This window comes from Dermacentor albipictus, chromosome 1, assembly GCF_038994185.2.
Source record: "Dermacentor albipictus isolate Rhodes 1998 colony chromosome 1, USDA_Dalb.pri_finalv2, whole genome shotgun sequence".
Lineage (NCBI taxonomy): Eukaryota > Metazoa > Arthropoda > Arachnida > Ixodida > Ixodidae > Dermacentor > Dermacentor albipictus.
The window spans coordinates 427,145,398-427,169,462 of NC_091821.1; the positions used below are offsets into that span (position 1 = coordinate 427,145,398).

At 45.9% G+C, this 24,065-nt stretch overlaps 1 protein-coding gene and 1 long non-coding RNA gene across 3 annotated transcripts in view; one reads left to right on the forward strand and one right to left on the reverse strand.

Annotated features, from left to right (window-relative positions):
* The window catches only part of LOC135897330 (calcitonin gene-related peptide type 1 receptor-like), a 188,669-nt gene that overhangs the window by 119,453 nt on the left and 45,151 nt on the right, over positions 1-24,065 (forward strand). For both annotated transcript variants that reach the window (XM_065425952.1, XM_065425945.1), the window contains one exon: positions 8,577-8,780. The gene's annotated coding sequence lies outside the window, so the exon portion shown is untranslated. The remainder of the gene's footprint in view (positions 1-8,576; positions 8,781-24,065) is intronic.
* The window catches only part of LOC135897344 (uncharacterized), a 65,413-nt gene continuing 44,675 nt past the window's right edge, over positions 3,328-24,065 (reverse strand). Inside the window, exon 3 of the long non-coding RNA XR_010563020.1 lies at positions 3,328-3,472. This is a non-coding gene — a long non-coding RNA (uncharacterized lncRNA). The remainder of the gene's footprint in view (positions 3,473-24,065) is intronic.

The window sequence follows — 24,065 nt, forward strand, 5'->3', positions numbered from 1 at the left end:
TTCGCAATATAGCGTATTCGTCAAAATTTGCGTGACCACTATTCAAGAAACGGAAGCAGAAAAATAATTTATCTTACCTACTAATTAAATATATATACTGCACATCAATAACTTAACAGGAAGCAAGAAGTACATATATTTCCGCTGGGAACCATAACCAATTTTCCCATCGTGTTTACGTGCCAGAATTCTGAAGAAAGAAGATGAAGAATCGTTTTGAACTTTCCTTGCTTTTATTTATTCATGAAAATTATAGGTTTTTTAATTTATTACCCGAACACATATCTAACGTCTGCCAGCCTCTTGGCCAATCTGTGTGAGCGCGTAAGCGCCAAACACATCAAGGTCATCATCATCATCGTCAGCTGAACGATCGTCCATTCCCGTCATGGCTGAAGACCAGTCCCCGCGTACAACGGCCATGGTAGCCGCCGTGGCCTGCTTGGGTGCATTGCATCTGCGCGACCCTGCCATCTTCATCGAGGTCGGAAACCGTAACGTAGAGGACTGGCTCGTTTCCTATGAAAGGGTGAGCAATCACAATAATATGGACGATGCGACGAAACTGAACGACGCCATATTCTACCTGAGCGACGTGGCGAACATGTGACACCGCAACCACGAACCCGACCTATGCACTTGGGTGGAGTTCAAGGCTAACTCACAGAGGTGTTCGGGCGGCGTGCAGTCCGGAAGCTTTCCGCTGAGTAGAGTTTGCGAGAAAGACTGCGGCAGAGTGGTGAGACATTTATTAGTTATGTCGAGGATGTCACGTGTCTCTGCAAGTGTTTCGATGCGACAGTGGCTTAACGTGACAAGATAATTCATATTTTAAAGCGGGTTGACGACGATACCTTTCAAATGCTGTAGGCAAATATTCCCACCACTGTGGGATATATATATATATATATATATATATATATATATATATATATATATATATATATATATATATATATATATATATATATATATATATATATTGGTATATATGTATATATATAAATGACACAGAATTGTCCGCATTGGAGACATAGTCGTCGTGTGCAGCAGCATTCCATGACCACATATTCCTCTTAATCCCACCTTGAATACAGGCCACGCGCCTTTTCCTTCTTATCACCACTGCAGCCCTGCAGTCTCCTAACACGCCTATCAATTTTTGTTCCACAGCTTGTTGCATAGTTTTCTTTTTAGTTAATGTATCGTAACTGCTATACAGTCCCACAGGAGAGAGAGGAGGGTAGATACAGCCTTCAATGAAAGCTGGAGAAGTGTGCCTGGCATACTATTCTAAGTATTTGGTGAAAAATGTGACAAGCAGAGTGATCAGACAAACATACGAAGTGCACTTACATGGTTGCTTCCAGGATACATCAATCACGTTACAATGGCACACGTGCAGAATCGATGCTTGCGTGTAGGTCGAGTGTAGGAGAACTGCAAGAAGAGTATAGCTCTCCACCTTTGAACTAAGTTACTTTGACAGACGTCTCCTGATTCGGTCTGTTGAAAGAAGTGGAGTGCTCTTTCATGTAGCTCCATTAAGAAAAGCGGTAGCACCAGCTTCTCCAGCTCCATGCGTCACGTCACTCGCAGCGAGTGTGTAAAATTGTGCTACTAAAACGGCGTAATGCTGCGAAATTGACGCTGTCGCATTTTGTAAATTTGCGAGGCAGGAAATCACCGCTATCGCTGGCGTTAGTCTCCGTGCATTCATGTCACACCACGCCCCGGCGAACGCTCGCGCCCGTTCCTCGTGTCTACCTCCTCCCCCCCCCCCCCGCCCCCCGTCTGCTACCCACCCTGCTCCGAAAGGTTTACAAGCCAGAAAACAAATCTTGCTGCAGAGGCTCAGCGATGTTGTTGCTTCGGCGTGTTAGTCGCGTCTGCCTTATCGCTACGCCAGAGTGAACGCAAGTTTTGGTCTGCCAGGACAAAGGAAAAAAAATAAAAGAGGGCCACCAATGAAGGGAGTGCGAGGAAGACCCGTGCAGTAATTGACTGCACTTCCGCAGCGTCCCCGACTACCGGTCGGCGACGGCAGAGGGCGCACTGTTGGCAGCCGGGCGATTGCGGCACGTTCAGCGCACCCGCTGGACGGGCTGCGCCAGAGCGACCGCAAATGCGGCGCTCTGCGTCGTCACTTCGGGCAAAGGTTAAAGAACGACGGGAAAGCCAGCGGCGCGCGTAACCGAGAATGTAGCCACATAAAAAAAAATGGCGCAATCTCGCCAACGTGACGCTCCAGGAAGCCCCGCCGATGTGTGCCGCGTACCGCACAGCGGAGGGGGATTGGTATATCGCGGTATCACGGACGAAGAGGGAGACGTGGGGTGAGAGTGGCTGCACGGCGATGTTCGCTTTGCGGCCGCAGGAGCTCGCGTTATGAACACGCAGTAAGGCACCGCCACGTGAGCGCAAAGCTAAGTGAGCGTGGAACACGTAAGCGAAGGAAGAGAAAAAGTAAAAAGAAAAAGAAAGAGAAAGCGAAGGACAAGAGGAGTTAGTATGGCGCCTCGCTGGCAGCCATATAGCAAAGGTAATATTAGCTGACTACTTCGTTCAAAACAGACACAATCACGCACACACACACGAGCACACACACACACACACGCGCGCGCGCACGCACGCACGCACAAAGATGCTTTCTATGGAAGCATTGTACACGCAAAGACTCCGGCTAACATAACAAAGATGCCATGTCTCCTGAGTGAAGACGTAACATTGTGTGCACGATTGTGCTTAGTAATTTCAAGCACATATCGCGCGCAATGTTTCAGGTCAAAATGAAACGCCAAGAGGAGAAAGCGGATCTGAACAGCCAACGTTGCCTAATTAGACGAGAAGAAGAAGTCGGAAATTTGATTACCTGACGACTCTAGAATCGTATTTGTGCACATGGCGCTCTCCGGTAGTGAATTGGTGACGAGTGCCATCGCGGCCCAGACAGCGGCAGACGTGGCGCACCAGGAGCAGCCCCAGACTCTGGCGCATTTCGTCGAGTTCAATACGGTTTCGAAGTGTTGGTGATCGCTTCGCGTTTTCAAGCTTGCAAAATGTGCTTCTGAATGGGGATCATGCCACTGTTGCACAAATCAGTGAGCGTGCACATGCTTATGTCTGCGTCGACAGTAAGGGGCCACTAAACCTGAAATGCGAAAGTTCATGCGGTTGTCCATGTTCCCTTTATTATATTTTTTTTCTAAAATGCTGTTCACATGCTCTTGCTTTGGATGTCACCGCTATGAAGCGCACACAGCCGTTAACGAATATACAAGAAGGCTCTGCCGAGACTTCTCAAACTCTCTCAGAGCGATTACCTTGGACCGCTGAAAGTGGGCTGTATAGTCTTTCCGGGATAGCATTGGCCTGTCGGATCCGTCAAAACACTCGACAGCACAAGTTTGCGAGCTTAGAATGAACCAGCGAGGCGAAACACGGCAGGCTGACTCAGCGGGTCCCGTTGAGTCTGCGAAATGTACGCACGCGCATGCCATCGCTTTTATTTCACGAATTGTACAGACACTTTTTTTAACCACTAATTTTGCTTTTCAAGTTATTCTAATTCTGACATGTTACACTGAACTACCAGAATGCCAAGATGCAGATTTCATGTGTTTCGTAATTGCTCTCGTTCTATTCTTCTGTTACGTCTATTACTACAAGATATCCTATTACGTGTGTTTCATTAAAATAAGGACCTCTTTCTGTATATCGTACTCCATTTGTATGCCCTACAAGAATGTAATCTTAAACACATGTTCAGCCTGTCCAATCTATGGAAAGCGCTATAGCTTAGAACGAGTGGTGGAGTTCAAGGTTCTTTTTGCGTGCTCATTTCTTCTGCCTCGAGGTCAACAGGTGGCAGCTCAAGATTCCTTTCGTAAAAAAAAGGAAATATGGATACATCTAACCACTGTCGGCTCAAACTGTCACGATACGTATTTCGACTATGGTATCGTTCACGTTAAGATAATCGATATGAAACAGCTCAACAGAGACTTACTTCCACCACCTCGAGACGATGACGAAAGCACTCCAGACCATTAGTACAAAGGAAGCTGCGGCTGTACGTCACTACGGTGCCTTATTTTGCCCATGACAGCAGCGATGTGACCTTAGCCACAGCGATAGGCCTTGTCCGCCAGACAGGCTGGGACTGCTTTGCCGCTACAAATCTACAAGAGCGCATTTCTTCTTATGTGCCCTGAAGCACGTAAAACATGTATACGCTGCAGTGATAGTTTACGGAACATCAGCTGGAGTGTGGGCGCCACCGAAAGATACAACGGGTAACAAATGTTGCAAGCGCGCACGTTGAGGTCATATTTGCAGCCTATAATCGCCGCCAGGCGAGAGGATACGTTAATCTCTAGCGACGCTTGGAAATACAAGGAGAACGATCTCCCGAGATTTCTGTGGGCTACGACGAGCGACGCCGTTCGCGTAGGACTTAGCTTTAGTTGAGCTCAAAGCTAATGCCAAAGCATTCGGCCTAAACTCTAGGCGCCCCTCGAAGGAAAAAAAGAAAAAGGAAAGATGTTTTTCGCAAATGTTTGATCGGCCTGACCACACGGACAAACAGATGTAATCGGTTTTTCTCTCCGAGCAGACCGGGCTCCGTTGCGGCGGATCGCTCGTCCTTCCGGCATTTCCCAAGCGCCTATCATGGCTGAATGGACGGGGCTGTGCGTCACTGGGTGGCATTGACTTGCAGATCGGCGTGGGAAGAAAACAGAGAGGCTCGCGCCGGTCTTATGCGGCGACCGCCGAGTGTATCTTTCTCTTCTCTTTTTTTTCCGTGTTATTTCTTTACGTTCCACTGGGCTTTTCGGCCGCCTTTCTCTTTGTTCCGAGTGGGAAATATGACAGGTCCGTTCTGGCCGCCGCCCGTGCTCACCCGAGAGAATCACTGAAAGGGTGTTTTGGACGAAAACAAGAAAGTATGCCCTAAACGTTGCCCCATCCGGCTTTTATTTCTTCTTTTTTATGCGTGCGTAAGAAGTCCGCTCCCCGTCGGCATGTCGGCCCGCTATCGACCTTTTTCTCGGTATTCCTATTCGTTTTTCTGACGGCGCTGATGTCGAGACAAAAGAGAACTGTTTTCTCTAGAGTCAGCGCATAGTTTCTCTGACGTGCATCCTCTGACGCGTAAGCGCGTCGTGACCTTTTGTCTGCGTTCTTACTCGTATGAGTAAGCGCGGTGCCTTCCAGTCCGAACGCCGCTGCATGTATGCATGCCCTTGCTCGTTCCACAGTTGACAGAGGCACCACTGAACCGTCCAGAACGCGCGCGTCGCTGCACACGGAAAAGTGTCGGGCGTGTTCCCTTTCGTGGCTCGGCGCAGGCTTCCGCACTGGTGCAGGGCTGGTGCACTGGGCCGAAGTTTCTTCACAACCGAAGCCCGTATAGCATTGCGTAACAACTCTTGTGAGCGGATGTAAGTGCAATGCTGTATTGCTCCCGTTATGCTCCCGCGCATTTTGAACTTCATGAAGTCGACGAGGTTGGCAATGTGGGCTTGTTGGTACATCTGTGACTAATGGTGGCTGAGCGGAGGGTAATGCGAGAACGAACGAAGGCACACTGGACAAGCAGGCGCCTGACTCAGTATACTTGGGTATTGCCTGCTGCGGGTTTCAACAGCAACCACCAACACATAACTGGTGCCTCCTTCTTGCGCTAACCAACCATTCAGTTGTTGTTAGTATATAATGGATGTAGGGCTGCAGCAATACAATTAATATAGTTGAACTTTTCTCTTCTTTCTTTTTTTTGACGTCAGGCGCATCGTTGTCAGTTGCACAGTTTGAAGGGCGTCGAAACATATTGCCATTGCTAAATAAAGATGGTAGTATCTCGTGTTTTGTGAATACTCCTTATTCCATTTCTCCGCGTTATGTTTCCGGAAGAATATTGAGTACACCCAAATCTGCATCAACAGCTAGCGTTACTGGACCTTAACTAAGGCCAGTTCGAATAGAGCTACTCCCTACAGACGCATTGCTCTTCAGGCATTAAAGAGGGTAAGCGTACTTTCTGAACATGCTGAATAGGTTTTCTATCGGATGTGAGATACGTCACATTTTATGTGACTGCAGAAAAAAAATCCTGGTATCTTCGATTTATGCGCATTAGCTGTATAAGACAGCCTCTGCGATGTTTCGAACGAATCACCCCTCAGAAGCTATATATTCCATCTCATATACACAGAGTTACCATATTAATGTTTTACGGAATTTTAAAAATCGCCTGTGGCAGATATGATTATTCTTGTCACTGAGCTGGATTATTCGAACAGGCGGACATCACCAGCCCGAAAAATCGAAACAAGCATTGAATCAATTAACAAAAACAAAATGCCTATTTAACGTCCTAATTATTTACTTTAACGCACATTTAGCAATTTAGGGACTGTAGCAGGTGAGTTTGCAAAACACATCCACTTGGAATGAATTAGCAGGCTGCCATCAGTTTCGAGATATTATATCCAAAGTGTCGAACCAGATACATGGGTGTTCCAGTTACTTTTGTGCTTCTATGTCATAACAGAGCGTTTTGGAAAAAAAAAGTGGCTGGCCCAACAGTGCATCTTTTTGGCAAGTTTGATGGCACATAGCTCCAAACTGGTGCCATTCTTGAATTTCATTCCATGTGGATAAGCCTGAAGAACTTACCGGATAAGAATTGTAAGTTGGGATATCCTTAAACCTATAGTTAAGGAGATTATTATCATTTAGAACTGAGGTGAAACAGCGCGAAAAAGACGAGGACACAAGGAAACAAATACCACAGCGCTTGTCTGTGGTATTTGTTTCCTTGTGTGCTCGTCTTTTTCGCGCTGTTTCACCTCAGTTCTAAGTATGAACTAGCCCTCATCAAGATCTTACTTATTATCATTGTTTCTTGATTACTTGAACTTTATTTATTTGTGTCTATACAACGTACAGATGACAGAGGCACATAATTTTTCGTGCAAATAATGTTCGCTTCTGTGAACAATCCTACTGAAGAATTAGAATTACGTTATCTGCAACTGACAATTTTTGTAAATTCCGCGATACTTAGAAATGATGACCGTGTAAATCGCAGACCCATCCGATACGCAGAACAATGGCTGTGCACGTATCTCTATACACATGGATATACGAGAATACAGTCGTTGCATGATACAGCGCAGCATTTCATCACGATTCCTTGAGAAGCACAAGGTTGAGCAATGAGGGTTGTATTCACTACGTTTTGGTTAGTCGCGTTGACGTGAGTCCAGCGCATACGTTTCTTGTAACAGCCAGCCAAATCGCCGTTAGCGTGTTTTCGCTATCTGCTTTGAACACAAAGCTCGTGTAAATAATTACTTCCGGGCTGAGGTTACGAAACTATTGGTCGGGAAGGTTAATAAATTCCCGAGTGTTCTGCTATCTATGCGTAAAGACTGCGCCATCTACATCACCGCCTGTCAAGTGTTCCTTACGGAATAATTACGAGTGAGGTGGCTGCTGTCTCACCATTGTAACCTTTCAATTTTAGTCGTGGCCTCTTTCCCTGAATTTATATAATGGAGTACGTTAGGTCGTGCATGAGACATTTTCTGAATAAGTCCTTCGCAGAAATGATAGGTGTGGTTTCTCAAGCAATAAACAAAAACTTTGGCGTTAGCAGTGTAAGCATTAAATATTCTGTTTCACAAAGAATATCTCATCCTTTATAAGAACTTTGGGAAAACAAGCACATAATATTGAATAAATGCAGCTACCTCCCCGCATGCAGTATAATGTATATACGTATATCGGACGACGTGTTGGGCTAAGATGCGAAAAATACGCTTTGGTGTTTTCTCTTTGTGATTGAAAGATTTGTTGCCAGCTTGCCATACAAGTCAACAGACTGAAATCTCAGAAGTTACTCTATAATTCAATGATAGTTTACATAGGCCCGACGACATTATCATTAATTTGTATTCTTTTTAGGTTATCCCATTCTACAGCGGCACGCGAAACGAACCGCAGGTGTCTGAAACATGCTGCGAACATGCAGGAGTGAATGGTGAGCCGCTGTAAGTAAATGCAACCACTGCAATGGAAAGGGATATAAAATTTATGACGACAAGAAACATCGGCAATAATCAGCATTCTCAATACACTCCTCGCGCTAAGTTGTTCGTAAAAAAAAAGAAAAAAATGCGGGCAAATTGTGTTTGTTGACATATTTGCGAAGTCGGCTGGCCGAACACAAACTGCTAACACCCACGGTGAGTGCCTTCATGCCGACACGCCTAGCAAATGTTCCTTCGGAACTGGCCTTGTTCTGAAGTCAATTAATTATATAGGCAAGCTGATGCTGCTGATAGTGATGATATCGATGATTGAAAGTGGCAGTGATGATGATGGTATCGATGATTGAAAGTGGCAGTGATGATGATGATGTCGATGATGATGTCGATGATGGGGATGTTGATGATGATGTCGATGACTGAAAGTGGCAGTGATGATGTCGATGATGGAAAGTGGCAGTGATATTGTTGTTGTTGTCAAATGCGCGCTTCTCATAAATGCCTGCTTCTTCCACGCAGGAAGTATTCGTTGGCCATGGGCGTCGGCGATCTCCTCTCCTGGACTAGCGACCTCAGCAGCCATGCCCGCCCCAATGCCAGGCCCTCCCCGAGCTTGCCTTCAGTGCGTCACGTCGCGACCCATCACGTGACTGACCTCCAGTGACCGCGGCTGTCTGCCTTCTTTTGGAGAGCGTACTTTCCATACTCAAGACCATTTCGACGGTAAGTCACGTCATTCGTTTGCTATACGCATATTCTCTTTCGGTCATGAGGTCTTAGACTTTTTCGTTATGTAGATTCGCGCATGCTCATTTTACCTTCAGAAGATAAAGCCAGCATATGGCGAATCATGGCTACACTGCATCTATAATGGCACAAAACGGTGGTTTGGCAGGAAGCCCAAGTGACGTAGTGCGTCAAGCACTGATGGCTTATATTGATATTCATACAACAGCTTTAAGAACATCAATGAAATATGCAGATAACTGATAAGCGTCTCAGGCTCGTAGTTAAACATTTTATACAGTTGAGAAGCGTCCTTTCTTAGTTTATTGCTACACACCTGTAGTATATGATTGTTTGAACGAGGCACGTGCGTGCCATCACTCGAGAAAAGATGAGGAAGCACGAACTGGGCTCGTGAAATATGTCTCTTCAGACAACACTTAGTGGGACCTCGCTCTACAGTTTGTCACATTTTCTTATAATTCCTCGCGCCACGACAGAGCTGGTTATTCTCCATTTTTCCTTCTGTTCTGCCGACAACCAGCGCTGGCCCTCGATACAACCCTCCCTGTTCACGCGGCGCCGATCAGTGAATATGCACTTGACGCCATCGCCCGCTGTGCCCACGCAAGGGAAATTGCCCGTGACCGCCTTCTGAAATCCCAAGAGAGTCAAAGGCCGGCCGGCGACATTGAGACGTGCATTGAGACCGGCGACATTGAGACGTGCACTTCCCGCCTGGTTCTTTGGTGCTTCTACGTTCTCCGTTGCGTCAGGTTGGCCTGTCAGAAAAAGTGCTGTCTCGCTACACAGGCCCATACCGAGTGATTCGTGCCGTGACTCCCTTCACCTATGAGATCGCCCCTGACGCCCCATCTGCTTCCAAGTCCAGTGAGATCGGGCACGTTACACGACGGAAGCAGTATCACCCTCCCAGAGATGACATTTAGACGCTCCAAGACGTCGCTTGTCCCACCAGGGGATTATGCTAAACGCGTGCGATATTACATCGTTTGAACGAGGCGCGTAGGCGCCATATCACTCGAGAAAAGAGGTGGAAGAACGAACTGGGCTCGCGCGGTGAATCTAACCGGTCAGCGCTGCAACCCCTCTTGTAAATATAACCTGTAAATAGTTGCTCGTCTTACTGACTCGTCCTTCGCGTAACGATATTTATTAACTGATAGAGCATGGGAAGTTTGGCTACTTAAGAGTTCGCTATGCTGTCATTTTCCAACGCTATTGCGGGACAAAGACGCTAACAGAAAAAGCACACTTGACCGGGATATGCGTGATTGATTGTTCACATCGCATCCCATTAAAGCCAACAAAAAAGGAAGCAGTGGCAGCAGATTTGAGAGTACATTAAGAAACATATTTGAAGATTGAATTTAACATGTTAGGAACCATATGGTAGCGATAGGAGGCATCAATGGTAATATCCTTCAGCAAAACTGCGAGAATATATATTGACACTAAAAAAGAAATTATGGGGTTTTACGTATCCAAACAGCAATGTGATTATGATGCAAACCGTAGTAGGGGTCTCCGGATTGATTTCCGCCGCTTGGGGTTCTCTACCGTGAACTCACGGTATTTTTCTATTCCGTTTCCATATCCGTAGAAATACGGCCACCGCAGCCGCTATTTCATCCCGTGCCCTCGGGCTTAGCAGCGCAACGTAAAAGCCACTACCTCACCACGGCGAGTTTCTTGAATTGCTTGAACTAATTATCAGTAGTTATCATGTTTCCTGACTGCATTAAGAGTCAAATTTCTTTTTTTCCCTCTCACTCTGTGCACAAATAATCTTGCTGCTTTTTAGAGCAAAGCTGTTCAGGGCTAGTTCCCCTACGATCATGTCCTTGTGTATACACAAAATCCCGAAGATAGTGCAATACCGGGCCGACCCCCGGCGGAAGTGAAGCAGGCGTTAAGGGCTCCCCACACGTGGGCCGATCTCGCAGGTAGTTTAATACCGGGCGTACCTGCGGCGTAGGCGCAGTTCGCCATTAAGTGGTCCACATACGCAGCTTCGCCAGTCATGCTTCTTCACAGAGTTTCACAAGGGCACTGAGTTTTTCTAGACACTCTCTTATCTCTTTGCCTCCCTCTCCCTCTCTTCGCAGTGTAGGGTAGCAAACCAGACTTTCCCTTCTGGTTAACCTCCCTGCCTTTCCCTTTTGATGTGGTTCTGTGCCTCTGGCTTTCTCTTTGCCAAAAAAAGACATTAACAAACAGGACACAAGGTCGAGCAATCGCAGACTGAACTGGAACCTTCATGCAATTCTAAACAGGTCAAAATGCAAATGTGCTTGTAGCGCCGGCAGCCCGACGTCAAAATCCAACGCACTTGGTGCAGTTCAGTACATTCATTAATGTACCCAACTGTTCATTCTATGCAGCCTATCTCTGAAGCTCGTCACCTAGGCTTCTACCTAAATCCGCCTGCTAGATTTAGACTCTGAGAGCAAGCACGCCCTCACGCGTCGCTGCATATAACGCGACACTGGAACGCTTCTCTATACGAGGAAGTTGGATTGTTTCATTATCTAACGCACAGCTTGTTTTATCTATCTACACGACAGAGAAGAGAAAAAAAAAGTGACTGGATTCCAAGTGTAAGCCGAAACGAAAGCTGGACAGTCAGCGAAGAGACGGGCAATGGGCGCAGCCGTAGACCGAGCAACTGCGGCAACGCAACGAAGCGCCCTGCGAAATTCAAATAAACATGCGCAAAGTATGCGGCACAACTTTTGCCGGAGGCCTTAGCAGTTCCATTCTCAGAGGCAAGTCCGGCTCAGTCTGCCTCACTTCCCTGACCCCCCCCCCTCCCCCTTTCACACCCTCCTTATGTCCGTCGTCACTACGGCGGGAAGAGAATCGCGCGCCTTCCTTCGCCGCCGATAAGCCAGCATTCTTACCAGCAGCGTCCATTCTGTGCCGGTCCTTGCACCAGCGTTAGGGCACCGTAGGAAATTGAGTTTTCCGAACGACAAGAACAGTGAGGCCATCGGGCCGTTGATCCGGTCGGTCCCGTCCCCTGACTCTGCGCTATCCTTTACAGTTATTTGGCCCAGGATAGCGCCGCTCTCTCACACTCTCTGTTAGCTCCACCCGAGGGTGGCCGAGATTTCAGAACACAATGCGATATCGACCCCGGCAGCACATTGTAATCTAAAACTCGCGCAGAGAGAATTTTGCCGTTCTGGGGGAAAAAAACAAAAGAAAAATACCGGCATATTATCTCGCTAGGTTGCATGCTTTCTTATATTTAATATTTTGCGGCGCGACAATTTGGACTTCATTTTTCGTCGTCTTTTGTATTCTCGCCTGGGGTGAAGGTGGGATTATGAATATAATACGACGAAACGTTCTTGCTGCGGCCTTTATCAAGGAGCAGGGAAGTGCAGTAAGTAGGTGCCGATTCGATTTCAAACTGTAATCTCGAGACTACTACTGTTTTCAATGCTTCCCTCCGGAGTCACATTTATCCTTGTCTCCAACGGTATTTTTGTGGCTTGGTAAACTAAAATGAGCTAGGAACCATCCCTATGTCTTCTTTCTTTTTTTCTTGTGCGTGTGTGTGTGAGTAGTGGGGCAGGGGGGTCGCTTTTTGTATTGTTCACTGCATAGAGCAGCATGGATTATACCTTTTTGGGAAAGAAACCTTAACAACCTTCTAACCCAAAATTTAAAAAAAAGTCAATGTATCTAGATGGGGTTTGCGCACGGCCACATCTGATTAATTCTCTCTGCGCCCCTCGGTTTAGGCTCTCATTCGTACCAAGGAGAGATGAAATTATGGAATAAATTTGTGCTCCGCGCAACTTCTTCCACTGAAGAGTGACAAGATTACAGAATACAGCTTACAGTATACGGCCAGGGGCTGGCATTACTCTGCTTCACACCCCTGCGTCGCCTACACCAAATTTTGCACCAGAAAAGCATATTGTGGGACAAAGAAAGTGTGAAAATAATTCCACGAGAAAGGCTCCGCTGCTTCCTGCAGGCCATGGAAATAGCGCCTTCTCGAAGGGACTCTTCAAGTTCAGGGATTCCCGATGCAGCGTCGCACTTTACAACGTGCCGCCAAGAATGCTTCGCAGTGGAATGCTGCATTAAGCATTCCATCGAAGATGAGTTTCTAGCCGATCAATATCGGTGAGGGATATCATACGGTCGCCAGTTTGCACGTTTACATTGTCGCATCCCTAAACATGAGGCGTTTCGGCGCATTTGTGCTCTCAGCATGGCGTCGGGATCGGCGGAAACTCATGCGGAAGTTGCTTAAACAGTTTGCACTCTTCACGCTTCTGCCGTACCCAAGACATTGAGATTATTGCTCATATTGCTGTATGTGAAATTAAAGTACAAAACTGTGTGTTTCTATAGGCAATGTGATGAATTACAGGGACGGGCTCACTGTTAGCTTGCGAGAAGAACCATATAAAAACTAAATGTCACCTATACAGATGAGAACCACGGTGTGGCCTTATGCGCGACTCCGTGATCGAAAGCAACTATGCGGGCGAACGTTCAATTTATTTTGTTTTTCGCACCTTTCCGCTTCGCCAATCCAGCATTACTCCTTGGATGCCCTATAAATTTATTGCAAATGCCCTTACAATTTCTCCAATGACTGGCTGATGTCGTACATGATTCTCGCTTGTTATTAAAAAAATTTAAAATAAAACAAAACCGACCGTTACAACAGGCGCTCCCCACGATTACCACAAAATCGTCTTCAAAGGCATCGGGCAACAAGCTTCGCTTGATCTAACTTTACTTTATTTACCTGCGGTTACATGGTTACAATGAACTCAGTGAGTGAAAGTAATCATTTTTGTACAACGCGGCATGAACACTTTAAATGTTGATTTTCGGCACCTCCTACAAACGTGAGTCTTCTCACTAGATACTCGCTATATTCTGCAAAGTTGCTTTAGCTTACCTCACCTACTTAACTTGTCTTTGCGCAAGACCGTCTAAGTTTATACAGCAGTGCTAAAAGCCCCTCATATTTCTGCACAAGGTAATGGTATACTTGGTGTCGATCATTCAAATGGTATACCTGAAGGACGACTGCATGAGTACATCCATTTCTCCAGCGGTCATTGTGCTCTGTCAGAGTCTGTGCAAAGGAGCAGCATCGGTGGCTTACAGTGAACTCTGTTTGGCGAAGGGAGGCGTTCTTTTCTGCAATTCACTTGGGATTGGTGCACTTTTGGAGGCATGACCAAGGCTGTAGAGCGAGCCCCTTACGAGGAAGCTTTAGCTCGGGTGCTCCTATCTAAATACATGTGAAATGAGAGTTCGTTTTTCTCGCCAACCACTGCACCAAATTTCATGAGCTTTCTTGCATTTAAAAGAAAAAATTAAATTCTAGTGACCGTTGGTTTCGAATTTTTCGTTTAGGTCATCACTATTTTATTAAAGATTGGCAAAAATAGAAAATTTTCAAAAAACGAAACTATCAAGTTCACAACTCTGTAACTCAACAACGAAAAATGATAATGCAATTCTGTCAATTGCATATAACAATACATCTAAAGCGGACAAAATTGATATGTTACATATGAAAATATGTAACACTAATAAAGTTTTGTGAATGAATGAATATGAAAATAAGAAATTTAGTAAGGTGCAAATACAGCTTTTGCAGAACCCTTGTAACCAACGTAACAAATTTACGTACGTAAGATGTAAAATGACATATAAAATTTGTCCGCTTTGAATGATCTATTGGATGCCGTTTACAGAACCGCGATATCTGTTCCTGGTGCAGAGCTATGAATTTGTAAACTTCATGCTTGTATTTTTTTCAAACGGTCGAATATTTCAAAATGTTTTTAAGAAAAATCAGGACATAAATCGAAATTCCGCTTCCCACAGTCACTACAATTTAACTTTCTCTCTGATATGCAACATATGTCATAAATATCGGCCCAAGGGTTATCTCAGAAAAACGTTTTTGCGTTTTACATGTATTTGAATAGGCCGCGTCGGAATGGGGCCCGAGCTAAAGCTTCCTCTTACGAGGGCACTTTTGCAGCATGCGAAGTTAGCCCCATTCATTATTACATGAGGCTGGTCGAAGCGGAGTGCGGGTACAGCGACAAGAACTTGTACATCCTGCTAGCTGCTTGGTAGTGACCCGTAAACGAGGAAGGCAGCAAGTTTTGACTATTCTAGCACGGCGCTATCATTAGTTATGAAGTCAGGCAAATGCCTATATGGAAGCCTTACTCGCGAGCTATACTTATGGTAGCTTCATGACAAATTGATATATCTGTGGTCGCCTTGACTTTTTTACCTAAACCGGTCGTACGCCCTAAAAGAGCACAACGATTATATAAACACCAAGTACCTTGCATAATCGGGAAATAAATCTCAGACGCACCAAAGGTTGTGTGGCATCCGCTTGACGTCGAACTTAACCGTGCCGTGGCTTCGACGAAGGGTGTAAGTTTCGTTATGAGCCATTGTGCGCGTTATTGAAGCTGACGCCTGCCAAAAGTAAATTTATGTTGCCAGCAGTTGGTGCTAGTTCGAGTTGACCAGCGAATGCCTGTTTCATATCGTCTACCGCATTTAGACGCAGAATGCTCACGCACAACCATACCTGCCATCAAATGTTAGAGCATCTTTAATTCGAGTAATCATCGCGCCCTAGAAAATTGCTGTAGCGACCATTGTCTGCTTGTTCTGACATAAGGGTTGACACCGAGTCTGAGCAGGTCCAGCCAGAGTCGATTTATTTATCCTTTGAGTCACTCTATAGGTTATTCTAGTGTTTGTACATAAAGGTGCTTTGCAATTCCTGATTGTGTAGAACCAATGCCCTTATTACAAAGGTAAGTACTTTTTAGAAGCTACACTTCGTTGCAGTTTACAGTGGGCACGTGATAACCCCAACATATTTTCACTTTAATTTTTTTTCCATTTAGCACTCAGAACATTCTATCGGAATAGTTTCCCCATTTAATTATGGCACTCCGCAAATTTGTATCAAGTATAGAGGAAAAAAAAAGAGAGAGCACGTGCAAGCACAAGCGGTTGATATGATCATCTCTTCGGGACATTAGCATTCCGGGAAACATGCATCTCAGCCAGAACCCCCATCTCTATCTGGTAGTTTGTATTTGAACATCAAACATACGCTGCTTGAGGAAACGCGTTCGACTATTCTAAAGAAATCCGTAAAATACTGGCATTAGTTGGGAAATTTCTTCGGGATCGCTTTCATTGCGGATGCATACTTTTTCATTTACTCGAGGTAGGAATTAGACAAGTGATTACGCAAATTAAACGAGCTAGCTTACGTAAATGTCCTCCGGGCCCTTATAACGAACTCTTGATGAAATCAAATCAAAAGAAAGAGCCAGATAATTGACCCTGATGCAAGACAGGAAGCCCGTCATTCGGGGAACGCACAACCGTTTCCATAAATGGAATAAATTCGACGCTGCTAATATTAGTAGAAGCCGATGAGTGACGTGACATTGTTGAGCCGCCCCGTCAGGTGAGGATGAAGCCAACTAGATCACGGCATGAGAAGTACGCTCGCTTCATGCTGTCGCGGCACTCGGTAATCGAACCCGTGACTTCGTGCATAGCAGCGGAGCACCATATCCATCGATCCACCACGGCCTGTCTGAGCGAGATATTCGTATACGGCGAATGCTAGCGCAATCCGTAAAAAAATTAACATTTCCACCGTACTAACAGTGGGAATTCCATGTTTATAACCAAAGATGGCGCTGACAAATGCCGCACTTCGTGCCTTTGTTGCTGGGAACGTTGTAACAGTTAGGTCTGGCAGTTATGAGGCCAGGAAACTGTAAATGGCTGACAGAGTGCAAGTTGCACTGAATTGTATTCTACTTTACTCCAGCTGAGCAAACTCAATACTCGCTTTGATTTAAAGTACCAAAGCTGCACGCGAATCATGACGGATGCTGCACAGGGCTACTGGGCGGTTAATTTCGGTTACATTGGCGGTTTCGAACTTTCTCAGAAAAAATTCCGGGTGTCCTTAGCTGCCGCCTAAGAGACGACAAGGCGAAAGCCGTGTAAATCCTACGACCATTCACCCTGATCCACCCTTATTCCCCTTAAGCCACTAGAATCTACCTTAATACTACTTAATCCACCCTAATTCACCCTATTCCATCTTAATACTCATTACTACATCTTCATCCAATTATTTGATCATATTCCACCCTAATCCACCTTAATCGAGTCCCTAATCAATCATAAATTACATTTGGTAATCATTAATCATATCCTAAACACTCTGGACATGCTTTGGCTTGCTTCTGACCTTCCTTGGGTTGCGTGATAATTTCTGAACCTCACAACGCGACCTTGAAACATGGAGATCTAAGACTTTCGCCGTAATAATAGTAAGCAAGCGTTCTTGCTCACTGCTCCCATCAGTATGCGGTCTTCGGTAGAATCTGTGACGTTGCGCTGAGCAGAACGGCGCCAGCTGGGCAACGAAAATGACGTCTCAGTGTCGTAAGCTTAAAATGGACGTGCATAAAAGGACCACCGCTTGACCGCACGAAGTGATTACGCATGCAGTATGTGTACTAGTAACAAACTGGCGATTGTGTGTCTCAAGAAAACCCCTCCAGTCCGCCGCACTTGGCATCACAGGAACGTGAACCCATGTGACAGCATGTCTATGTGGAGCTTCGAGAGTCCTGTAGAGATGGCCGAAGGCGTGATAAAACATTCATGATTTCAGAGCAGATGACAGATGCTTCGCTAACTATCGCGCCTAGAGCACTGACTGGCAGGTGCCAGCCAGCGGACATTGTGAAATTTGGAGTCTTAGTGTAATCTGGTGGACCGCGATGGAGTGGGAGTTGGCGTAGGGGGACGCGCTGACAACTTGAAGACGCTGTTCGTCACACGCGGGCTTTACCACTAGCGTGCACACTCGCCACCGTTAGGCCCCGCGGACAGTGAAACATTCATTCTGCCGCACCTCTCGAAGCCATTACAGCGCATACGGACGTCGCACGGTTCATTTATCTTTTTCTTGCCCCCCCCCCCCTGCCCCCGACCACCACTCCTTCCCGTGATAATGTGGGCCGATGAATTCCTTATTTATGGTAGCCCCGGCGTGGGCATCCACGCGTGCAAATTATTCTGGGCCCACTTGTCCGCACGTGTCGCCGTGAGCCAGTTCGCTGCGCGCATTGCGCGCGCGAGGGGGCGGGGGGGGGCGAGGGGGAAGGGCAGACAGTGGCGACGCACACCTTAACGTGGCGCTTTCCGTACATCCGAGGGACAAAGCAGCGTCACGAAAGAAGGCGACAGTGCTTCGCATTCCTAATTTATTATTCAGAAGGCTTTCGATCTGGCACGACGCTGACCAGTTTTATTACTTAGGACGGCTTCAAGGGGACACTTGTTAAGATTATTTTATTTTTTTGCTGAGCACCCAATGGGCAGAGAGAATGACCAGACACTTGTTAGTAACGTGAAAGGATAGGGCTAGTTGGTGCTACTTGATTCAAGCCATGGCAGCGCGACCTTTGCACCAATACGTAGACCAAAGAACAGCGCGTGTCTCTTATCTGGTCTTCGGTTTATGTCACCATCCAAAAAGTCGTACTGTTGCATTTTGAATCAGACTCTACTGTCACAAGTTTATTGTGTTGCTTATTTTTTCCTGTCACACCTTATAACCGGATTATCACGATAGTATCACGCTACTGCTCGCCGAAAGACACTCTCACTGCATCAAAAATTTCTTTAATCAAATAGTGCGCGTGACGCGAATACTGTTGCAGCATTCTGGAATGGGCGCCAGCACCATAAGCATTACTATGGTTTGTACGTAGACATTAACATTAAGATTTCATTAACAGCCGTTGGACTCGATCCGGTAGATCAGAACCGACCCCCGACAGCAGTGCTTGCCACTATAGTTGTGATTTGAGTGCCACGTGTTTTTCCGGACACATGGCTGCCCCTCCCCCACCTGCCCTCTCCCCTCCCCCCCAAAAGAAAAGAAATTTATAACACACAGTTTTGCCGCCGTCCCTATACACCAGAACACCGTGAATTCAAAGGGCGCCGCCATATTGATGAGCGCTGGTCGCGCCATCTATCCCAAGCGCCGCGAAGTAGCAGGCCTGGGCTGCCACGCCGGGAGATGCGACCCGGCGCGAAAGCGAAACTTGGGCTTTTTAGCTGAGCGGAAGGCGTGTTTCGCGTTTTTTCTAGCCTGTCATTTTCGCTGTCTGGATTCAATCAAACTTCAAGACCTCATGCAAGTCCGCAATGGCCACACTGAGTGCTGTGCAGACTGCAGAAGCGAATACATCGGGTAGGTACGCTATTACGTTTGTACAAACCGCGCGCTATATGCTAGAACACGTGTGAGCTTTTTGGCACGTAACCTGTGAAGGAATTTACAGCACTGTGTTGGTGCCATAAATTATTAAAGCACGCAGAACACTGTCATCTGCACTTTCAGTTTGGTCTTGTTTGTCATGGTCTCTACTGGGTTGGCCGCGTTTGGCAACCAACTGGCGATGTCGTTTGACTGCCTGGTTAGCAGACGCCTGCCCTTCACCACCTGCACATTGAAAACAAAATAGATGTTATAGTAAGAAGGGCTGTAGTTCTTTCCCATGCCATCACTGTTGCGAAGATATAAAGTCCTCTCAAAATGAAATAGAAAATACACCAGGCCAATTGTATCGTGCAACCACTTAAGAGTACAACATTCAGAACAAAAGCCTAGAGCACTCGAACAAGCAGCATATGGTGCTAAACCTTCACTCATTGGAAAATGAGGTACTACAGTAGTTATAATTGTTCAACTACATGTGCAGTCAAAGCCCGTATAACAGGGCGAGCATGACAGATGCAGGTGTACAGTTGCACAAACCATGACAGGGCACGTAAAATTACCATCCCTACTTAAAGCTGCATCATCAGGACCCCTTTGGTACAAGACAACAACCGCACCTGCATTCCAAGAAATTAGCCCCACCAACTGCAGCTACCTGTTACCAGACCTGTTTCGCTTGTGCGAGGCCATCGGATTGTTGGCGCTCCATTAGAAAAGAAAACAGTAAAAAAAAAACTAGTGAGAACGATCAAAATTTTGTTACAAAATACAAGAATAATTAAGCACCTTATTTTCCTCGCCATATGAACGGAAATATTTTGCGCTTTGCCCCGCATAACAGCCCGCACGCAGTTTAGAGCTCAGGAGGCTCAAATGAATTCGTTTCGAATGACACCTGCAACACCAGCTCGTAAAGGTAGGTGCGCTGCAAGAACACCTTTGGCGATGAGTAGTCGTCGTTTACGTTTTTGTGGACGCATGCTACGTGACGAGCAGACTTCGGTTTACTTTCATTAGCAATAACGCACATCAGCAAGGCCTACAATTAACTTGTCGTTCACGCTTAATGGTCATTCCGTGCACCAGCTGCAAGTATCGCTAACCGCAAACTCAACTGTTCCGCTTAACCGTCGGGAGCTCTGCCTGAATGAAAACACGAAAAGGCTTGCCTTTTTGTTATAGCCAAGGCGAAGCACCGGCGCGGGATTCTGCTCTGTAGGCTTGTTGCCCAGAAAGTGCTCGGAGCAAACCTGCGTGTTACACGTATTACGTTTGTAGGGCGCAAAGTTGAAGGTGGCAACAAATTATACACAGATCGAATACTCACTCGTGCATTTTCACTGGGTTGGTAGTTCTTCCTATTCACTGCAGCTATCCACCGGTGGCACAGCTTGGCATTCTTCGTTGCGGATGGAAATCGGCGCAGGCTGAAAACACCGCACCGGCACGATTGCCTACGTGTGTTGTGCTCTTCGCAAACAGCGCTAAGCAACCTGCTCCTCTTCCGCTGGTTGTTTTGGCATCCAAACACGACGAAATGATGCCCAGATGACTTCTTCTACTTTGGATCCGTGTGAACGGGCACATTTCCGCACTTTGGAGCCCTAGAGCTGGCGCTTGCCATGTCTACTGGTAGCCGGCGAACACACTTTGGCAGCCCAGTACAAAATAGCGCCGGTCGACCGGGCAACCCGGGTGCGAGAGTATGCGTTCGGTTAGTCTGGGTGCGAGACTAGCGTGTTCTGGTCTATACGACGTGACAATATGAGAGCAATGTATTTCTCTTACTTTCCGTTGACTTCTGCAGTATATATTTATTGGGGCCAGCAGTATGTATAACCTGCTGAGAACTTGTACGCTATATAACAAACTTCAATCCGTTTTTTGATGTTTTTGCTAATTTGATGTAGACCGTTATGCATACTTACAAACGACAAACAAATGCCCGATAAGTGCGTTCCGAATACCGCGACATAACAGGGAAAATTTACGATGCATCACGAACGTGGAAACCCACCGCAAGACGTTATACCTTCGTCTATGTGTTTACAGGAAGAAAAAAACCCACTTCCGCCACAACAAGCATGAGGAGACGGCTGCTTTGTACACGCGCATGGAAATGCTGATTTTAGCTTCCAACTGCGGCACTTAAACAAGAACGCGGTTGTCGCGTTTCTTATAACTTATCCAATGACGATAAAAGCCGACTTGAAAGCAATCAGGTCCTGGGCTGTCTCCTGGTCCGAGGAGAATTATAATTAAGTACACGCAGTTGCGACAGAACGTTGCGCAACTCTGCACACACAATAAAAGTGTTAATATTTGCTGTCTCCCCGTGACTGCTCATCGCTGCGCATGTGACAATAACATGAATCAACTCAACGATAATCATGTAGTGAACGTATTTGTTATTGCATTTGCTTGTCCTAGTTAACTTTTTTTTTTTGTCGCAGGGTGGTTATTTTCTCAATATTTTTTTGTTTTATTCTTCTGTTTGCTCCTTTTTTATTTGCGCAGAAGCTAGCTTGCGTTCCCGACATTTTCTGCCAAGAGCTAATGGAATTCTTTTTCTTGATTTACTTTATTCAACAGAGCGAGGCGGCTTTGTGTGTGACAGCGATGTGCCAAGGGCAGAATGAAAATGAGCCTTGAACGCCGAGCTCGAAGCATTGCGGCGGCTATAGCGTCAATACTTACACGAAGTTTTAATCGGCGAATGCGCTATGCGTGCGCGCGCTCGACGTATATTTGCATAATACTCCGAAAGGGCGTTCTGGGGCATCTTGAAGACATACTCTGGTTCTCATAAGGAGACGACAGAGAGCGAAAAATATATTTATATATATATATACATATATATATATATATATATATATATATATATATATATATATACGAAGCGACATCTGTGTCACGGATACGCGAGCATTGGTTGGCCGAAGTGGTCGAAGGAAAAAAAAAAATATCCAGCACTACTGAACGTACAGCACGCAAGAAGTACAAGGCGTCGCCGATCACTCACTCATTCTACCCGTCGCCAAGAGCACTAGTACGGTCATACACCAGCCGCCAACTGTGGGTCCCAAATGTTACAGTACACTGTTCCACATATACTGAAGGAACACAAGTTAGTCGAGGGAGGATTACGCGCCTTGCGAAAGAGTACTGCGGAAAGAAATACAATTAAACTTCGAAATAGCGGAGCCCATGGTGGCATCCGAGAGTTCTTTCGTTAAACCTGCAAATTTCTGAAATCCAAAACACTCTGAACATTCACGTGAATGAGTAAGGTTCTAATAATGCGAAAGCATTATATGCCCCATTACCCGAAAATTTGGCGTCATCGTCGGCGGCGTGATCAAGCGGAGGTACAAAAAATGGCCGACGACACAAAGATTAAAAATACATAAAAATTGCACGGATTGAGGTCAAGTTTCTGTAATCGATGTAAATTGATGGCTTTGAAAATAAAGTTCGTACGTTTCAGTCTCGGTGTGAGACAAACACGCCTCGCCGACGCGACGGTGGATCCACAGTTCTGGCTTACTAAAGGTGTGGCCTAATATATGCGTCATTGAGCACGGGACGGTGCAGCCAATAGGGAGGTGGTGGAGCCACGTCATGAGTGCATAATATGAGCGCGTTCATGACGTTCCCAGGCCTAGAAACGGTTTAATACTTTCGCATAGCCACACGCAAGCAGTTTTAATGCATATGCCGAATTTTTATTGTTACCATTGTTTTTTGCTTTGATGAATGAAATTTGGACAGAAATGCCTGTGAAGATCTTTTCTTATTCAAGAGCCACGAAGATATATAATCTTTGCCTGCTTACGCACTTGTCGCGCTTATCTTAGACGGCGAGTCCATCGAGCGCGCCTTGTGTTCGTCCATGGAATCGGCAAACATTCGTTACCGGGCAGTGGCATCTAGGTCTCACTGAAATAAAACCCGCCTTGCCTATATTTTAGTTATATCACCCCACTCCCTTCGTATGGAGGCAATACAAACTTATTTATTTATTACTTAGTTTACAATACTGCCAGCTGCTTTTTAACAGCCAAAGAGGTGGTAGCACATACAAAAGAAAAAGGCCACTCTCACACAGCAAAATAATGTGGAACTGCAATTCAAACACAGTAAGGATACACAAACCAGCAGAGGTACTTGTATGCCACTGCGCACAACAACAGCACTAATTACTAAGAATGCGAGTTCAATACAAGCAAGGAAGTGTTAAAGGACGAAGAAAAAAGAGGTATATAGCGTGGAACACTCCGCTAAAATTGCTGTTTTGGGCTTCTCAGCGTTCTAGAATCTATAATTATGTGTGAGGAAATCATATGCACTTCGTTAAAAATTTTTTAAAAAATCGCAATACGTTGTTTCCATGAATCGAGGTTTGACGTCACCTGCTTGGAAGCTCAACAAACACGGGCTTCCCTATTATTATCATCACCATCAGCCTGTTTTTATGTCCACTGCAGAACGAAGGCCTCCCCCTGCGATCTCCAGTCACCCCTGTCTTGCGTTAACTCATTCGAATTTCCACCTGGAAATTTTGTAATTTCATCGCCACACCTAGTTTTCTGCCCTCCTTGACTGCGCTTCCCTTCTCTTGACAATCATTCTGTAACCCTAATAGTTCAACGGTTATTTAACCAGCACATTATATGACCTGCCCAGCTCCATTTTTTTTTCTTGATGCCAATTAGTATGTCGGCTATCTTCTTTTGCTCTCTGATCCACACCACTCTCTTCCTGTCTCTTAACGTTATGCGTAACATTTTTCGTTCCATCGCTCTTTCTGCGGCCCTTAACTTGTTCTCGAGCTTCTTTGTTAACCTCCTAAGTTTCTGCCACATATATTAGCACCGGTAGCATGCGATGATTGTACACATTTA